Genomic DNA, 7117 nt, shown 5'->3' with positions numbered 1-7117 from the left:
TCCTATATACTTTCAGGAGGAAGGAGAGCATCTGGGTTAAACTGATTATATTCAGAGGTGGTTTAATGGGACTGCCACTGATCAACCCAGGGTCTGCATATGCTGTCCCCAGCAGGAGAAGAATAGCAAAAGTACCATGGACTTCTGGAAGAACAAACAAATCTGTGTTGGAAGAAATACAACCAGAATACTCCTTTGAAGCTGGGATGGTGGGACTTCATCTCTCATACTTCGGACATATTGTCAAGAGTGACCAGTCTCTGGAGAAGGACATCATGCTAAGTAAAGTGGAGCATCAGTGAAAAATAATATCCGCAGTGAGATGGATTGCTACAAATGGCAGCAGTAGAAATGGGTTCTAGCTTAACAACTATTGTGAAGATGATGCAGGGACGTGCAGTGTTTTGTTCTGTTGTGATTAAGGTTGTTATGGGTCAGAGTCAACTTTAAGGCAAGTATCAACAACAACAACTAAGCAAACAACCTGAGAATCTGTACTATATGAACACAGCATCGCATCAGTATTGGGTGGAGACTCATTAATAAGCTGAGATATGCATATGGCACAGCCTTGTTCACTAAATTATTTGCTGATGAAGATCAAACAATACAGCCTTCAGTATGGGTTATACCTGAATGTGAAGAAAGCAATAACACTCACAACTGTACCAATAAACAACCTCAGAATAAATGAAGAAGATACTGAAGTTGTCAATGATTTTGTTTTATTTGCATGGAAGCAGTATTAGGAAATCAAAAAACGTGTTTCTTTACCACTTCTTTAAAGTGTTCAAAAGCAAATATGTCACTTTATAAACTTAGGTTCTCCTGACTCAACCCATGCATCTCATACGCATGTGAATGGTAGATAGTTGAAAAGGAAGACAGCACAATCCTTGTGTTACACTCTGTTGTTGTTATTTCCAGTTGCCATTTAGTTGATGCTTTTGAGCTATGGTGTTGGAGGAGAATACTGAGAGCGCCATGGGCTGCCAAAAAAACACACCACCAAACAGATCTGTGTTTGAAGAAGTGCAGCCAGAGTGCTCCTTGGAAGCCAGGATGGCTAAGCTTCATCTCTCATACTTTGGACATATTGTCAGGAGGGACCAGTCGTTAAGAGAAGGATATCATGTTTGATAATGCAGAGGGTCAGAGAAAAAGAGGAAGTCCCCCAACGAGATGGATTGGCAAAGTGGAAGCATCAGTGGGCTCAAGCATGGCAACAATTGTGTGGTTGGCCCAGGATCAGGCAGTGTTTCGTTCTGTTGTGCACAGGATCGCTATGAGTCGGTACCAACTTGATGGCACCTAACAACAACAACAACAATGTATATAGACCTCATGTGTGCAAAGAAGAACTACTTCATAGGCTTTTGATGGTTCTGACCTTTAGAAGTACATCACCAGGCCTGTCTTCTGAGGTAACTTTAGGTGGGTTTGAACCCCCAACCTTTTGGCTAGTAGTTTAGTGCTTAACTATTTGTGCTACTAAACTCTAGTATTACTAAAGAATGATGACATTCCATGGTCTTTCAGAGAATTCATGGATCCATTTTAGAAGAAATATACCCAGAATGCTCCCTAGAAACAAGGATTGTGAGGTTTCAACTCACTTAGTTTGAACGCATCATCAAGAAATAGCTGGAATAAACATTATGTTGGTAAAGTACAGGCTCAATGAGGAAAACCATCAATGAGATGGATGTGTACAATAGCCATCACAATGAACTCAAACATACCGACAATTTTAAGGTAGAGCAGGATCAGGCAGCCTTCGTTCTGCCACACAGACATCACCATGGATCAGTATCAGTTCCATGACAACTAACCACAATTTGTACTGACTTTCGGCTATTTGCAGGACTCAGTTCACGTGTCTCAGACTCGGTTTCTTTATTTATAATAAACAAAGTCTGCAATATTATTATCTCTAAAGTTCACATGTAGGGTGTTTGGATTATAAGGTGCAGTGAAAAGAATACTGTCAGTTATTATAAGGTAGCAGCAGAATGTAGCTACTTGAGAGAAGGGGCCTTTGTCGCGCTGCTATAACTTACAACTATGAAGAAACTTCTGTGACCATTTGTTGTTGTTGTCATTAGGTGCCATCAAGCTGGTACCAACTCATGGTGACCCTATGCACACAGAACGAAACATTACCTGGTCCTGCGGCAACCTCACAATTGTTGCTACGTTTGAGCCCAGGCCTGCTGCAACTGTGCCAATTCATTTAGTTGGAGACTGGTCCCTCCTGACAATATAACAAAAGTATGAAAAATGAAGTCTGGCCATGCTGATTTCCAAGGAGCACTCTGGCTAAACTTCTTCCAAACACAGATTGGTTTGTTCTTTTGGCAGTCCATGGTACTTTTATTATTCTCCTCCAACACCATAACTCAAATGCATCAATTCTTCTATGATCTTCCTCATTCACTGTCCAACCCTCACATGCATATTAGGCTATTGAAAATATCATGGTTTGGGTCAGGTGCACCTTAGTCCTCAAACTGGAAATTTTCTATGTAGCTTTTATACCTCCTTCTTTCTTCCATTGGTTTTAGCATTTCTACACTGGAGAGAAAGTTTCAGAGTCTCTTCTCTGATCCATTTTGGTCTTTTCTGTCTTTCTTTTCTTCGTAATGGCCTTTTGCTTTCTTCCTGTATGATGTTCTTGATGTTATCCCACAACTCCTCTGGTCTGCACTCTTTAGTGTCTATTGCATCAAACCTGTTTTTCAGATGATCTCTAAATTGAGATGTGATCTATTCGATGCCAGTTTGGGCTCTCATGGACCTTTCATGTTGCTTAGTTGCTGTTAAGTTGGTGTTGGGCTCTTGCCCACACCATGCTCAATGGCACAAAATGCTGCTCTGCCTATGCTAATCCCATGACCAGTTGCTGTCTGGACCATTGTGATCCTGGGCTTTCATTATGCAGAATGTAATCAATGCCACTGAATTATGCATGTGGAAGTTATTGAATTGGCAAATGTTTTCTGTGTATATTTTCAGCCTAATAATGAAAATAAAAGCCTGTGTATTTGTCAGACTTGTTTGCTGAACACTGTGTAAGCACATCTCACTGAACACAAGACCCTCCCTGTTTCTTATCACCACCAAATAACTTGGGGGAGTCAATTTGAGGGACTTAAAATACACAGATTTTCTACTAATTGCTAATTTGCTTTTTATTCTACCATGGAAATCTGGTCTCTATATAGAAGAGTGGTTAAATTTAGAAACATATTTGCAAATGTACTTTTCAAAAAAAGCTTAATGGGGGTGGGAGGGGGAATGCTACCAACAACAACAACAATAATAATAAATGCTAACATTTGGGTAGACCAAAAGAGCATGAATTCTTAGCCCTGTTCCTAATTGGAATTTTGTGTTTCTCTAGAGTTCCCAATTCTTGTTCTTTGCTCTAGTTTCTGCAGTGATACACTTTCTCTTCCCTTTCAACAAAAGGATGGCCTCTTAGTATACATACCCTCATTCAAAATAATCTACTACCGGAGTGAAAATCTTCCAACTCTTTTTTTTTTTTTTTTTTTGCAAGCCCAAAATGTATTTATTTAATATATTCATCACCAGGACTCAAAAGGAGAGTTCATTTAAAAACAGACAAAAATGACGGCATAGTTTAAGATAAGAGTCGTGTACAGCAATCAAGGAACGGACAGACCAGCTAAGGAAAAAATAAACAATACAGGGAGGTTCTGGACAGATGGGGGTCAGGGCTCTTGGCTGGAGACTTGCTTTGAGTAGGTTTTCTGCAGGTATTTCTTAAAGGCTGTGGGGTTTTCCCAGAGCTCGGCAGCATGTGTGTTCAAAGGGCTACCAATATTGGATTCTCCCAGCAGGCTCTGGATTGAGAGGAGGAGGGTCCTGACGTCATAGAGGGCGGACCTCTTGTTCTTCAGGATGTCTAGACAGATGTTACCCTGCGTGTCCACGTTGGGGTGGTAGGAACTTCCCAGGGTGTGAGGAACTTCACTGTGTGCATGTTGTAAGGATAGCCAGGGAGAGCTTGTACCTCAGGTCTTCATATACTGTGCCAGCTGCTCCATGGTTGGTCCCCACCCACTTGAAAAGGTTGTCTGATTCAGGAAAGGCAGAAATGCCTTTGTCGCCAGACATCATGAGGGTCATCAGTTCCTACTGTAACCTCTTGCCCACGGAGCCTGGGGCAGCACCCCCGCTGGGCTCAGCCCCTTTCCAGGCGGCCATTCGATCAGAGCTCTTAGAGAACCAGGAACTCGGAAGACACGACTACAACTGCCTCTTCCAGTTCTTTTGAAAAATATGTCCGTCTGGAAAACACGCTTTATTGGTAATAAATTCATGTTTATTAATCATTTTCATGCGTTATCATAAAGATAGCACCAAATACGAATCCACAAAACATCCATAAGTGAGGGTCAGAATCCTAGTGAGTGCTGAACTCTTCTGAAGGACATGAAGCTAGGAATATTCCCTGCTCTGTAGTTTGTCTGTATCTAGATGGCAATTTTGCCTCAATGTAATCCAAATTTACAAGTTTAATTCCTCTTTCAGAATCTTGATGTTTTCCAGGTAGAAAAAGTGTCTTTGCCTAGTTTTGGAGAAATTAATGTTACAGTATGTATATTTTGCTTGTGCATCTGAAAACATATGGACACACAACTGACAAAGGAAGCCATTTCTAATTCATTTAACCAAAGCATGAGTTTTTCCAATGACAGTAAAAACCCTTCTGCAAAATACTTGTTCTACCATAGATTCATTCAGGATTCACACAGGAGCCCTGTTGTGATGCTATGGGTTAGTGCACTGGACTGAAAACTGGACTGAACCACAATGTCGGTGGTTCAAGCTTACCAGCCATTTCCCAGAAACCCTATACAGGGTCACTATGGGTCAGAACCGACTTGACAGCACTTAATAACAACAACAACCACAGATTCATCACAGCATTTTCTGAGTGTACCTTTTAGGATAGTTGTCATAGTAGTTGTATGACAACCTACCTGGTGGTAGTTATATGCCATGGAATCGGTTCTCTTAGCAACCCTGTATGGGTTTTCTAAGGCTATAAATCTTTACAGGAGCAGAAACTCTCATCTTTCTACCATGGACTAGCTGGCAGTTTCAAACCGCTGACGTTGAGGTTAACAGCCCAATTTGTTACCACTGTACTACCAGAGCTCCTTTACAACCTACCTAGGTGATTTATTACAATCTACCAGTACCAACACTCATGGAAGAAGCAGTAAGAAATAAAACCACATATTGTATTTAGAAAATCTGCTGCATAATACCTCTTTAATGTGTTCAAGAGCAAAGATACCAGTTTGAGGACTAATGCGCAGTTGATCCAAGACATGTTATTTTCAATTGCCTCATACGTACGTGAAAATTGCACAATGAATAAGAAAGACCAAGACACTCATACATTTGAATTAAGGTGTTGGAGAAGCATTTTGGAAGTATCATGGACCATCAGAAGAACAAACAAATCTGTGTTGGAAGAAGCACATCCAGAATGCTCCTTAGAAGCCAGGGCAGCGAGACTTCATCTCTCATACTTTGGAACATGGTACAGGAAAGACCAGTCCCTAGAGAAGGACATCATTCTAGACTGATAGATTGACCCAGTGGTAGCAGTAATGTGCTTAACTGTAACAATTGTGAGGCTGATGCAGGTCTGGACAGTACTTCTTTCTATTGTTCATGGGGTTCATATGATCTGAGCCGACTCATCAACACCTAAAAACAACAAGTACCAACGTTGTACCATCTTGAGCCAAGTGTGGAGTCTTCACTTCTGTTTAAGTTCCATTGCTTTACTGTCTTTTCTACATCATTGTCTTGGTTTTCAGATGGTGTTACACTTTTCATTATAATTATCAAATATAATTTGTAAAACTCACGAGGAAGTCCAATATGTATAACATTACTTCCTTACTTCTATTCTTTTTATGGTTCTTTTGTCATCTTAATGCTCCAAGCTTTTCTTTTATCATTTCCTTTATACTTGAAGTTTTTTTAGCAGATAGTTTAGTTTACATTCCTCTGATAATGTCTTTATTACAACTGCCTTTCTGAAGAACTTTTTTTTTTTTTCAGATATAGAATTTACTGTTGACACTGATTTTCTTTCCACACCCAAAAAATATATGCTGCCACTTCTTTGTAGCCTCCATGGTGTCATAGAAGAAGTTAATCTCTTGAATCTGTAATCTTTGTAAAAAAAAAAAGTTTCACTGTTTCCCATGAGGCCACGTCTTTTTGTATTATACCTTGGCTTGCTCTCTTTGCCTTAGGTATACTGCACCCCTGGTTTCTATTTTAGCACCTTTCATTCTCTTGCCTCAAAGACTTGAAGTTGCTATCTATTTATTCAGCCAGGATGACTCTTCCATCTGTCTGTCTGAGTCATTTCCCTGGATCTGACTAGAAAGCATCAACTTGTTATTGTTGTTGGTTGCCATCAAGTCAGCCCCTGAGTCATGGTGACCCATTTGCAGATTGGACCATTGTGATCAACAAGGTTTTTATTGCTTATTTTTCAAAATAGATTTCTAGTCCATCTTAGTCTGAAAGCTCCTCTCAAAACTGCTCAGTATCATAGCAATGTCCAAGTCTCCACTGACACATGGATGGAAGCAATACATCGGGTGCACTGGCAAAGAGTCAAATCTAGGTTTCTCGCATTGAAAGTAAGAAATATACTAGTGAACTACCACTGCAGTAAACACCGTACCCATATGGCTATAAATACATTATATTTTTGTGGTTCTTCTATAAGTAGGCACTGAAGTGGTATTGTAGGTTAATGCCCTGGACCGCAAAGTCAGTTTGAACCATAAGGTCTGCAGTTCAAGCTCACCAGCTGCTCCTTGGAAACCTTATATAGAGTTGCTATGGGTTGGAATCTCAATTGCACTTGGAACCTAACAGCAACAACAAATTATTATAGTATCTACTCACAGGAGATAAGTAGTTAATGAGAAAGACTCATTAACAAGCTGCAATATGCAAATTATTACAACCTTGTTTGTTGACAGCAAAGAGAACTTAAAATACTTAAGATCAAAGACCACAGTCTTTGGTATGGATTGCATCTCAATTT

General features: G+C 40.2%; 1 pseudogene; it reads right to left on the bottom strand.

The window, feature by feature from the left end:
• Nucleotides 1–3737: 3737 nt before the first annotated feature.
• On the bottom strand, nucleotides 3738–4224 carry LOC102831842 (annotated as a pseudogene).
• Nucleotides 4225–7117: the final 2893 nt, after the last annotated feature.

This window comes from Chrysochloris asiatica, unplaced genomic scaffold (genome assembly GCF_000296735.1).
Source record: "Chrysochloris asiatica unplaced genomic scaffold, ChrAsi1.0 scaffold00361, whole genome shotgun sequence".
NCBI classification, from domain to species: Eukaryota; Metazoa; Chordata; class Mammalia; order Afrosoricida; family Chrysochloridae; genus Chrysochloris; species Chrysochloris asiatica.
The sequence above is the reverse complement of the archived record's forward strand: the minus strand, read 5'-3'. Positions and strand labels throughout refer to the sequence as shown.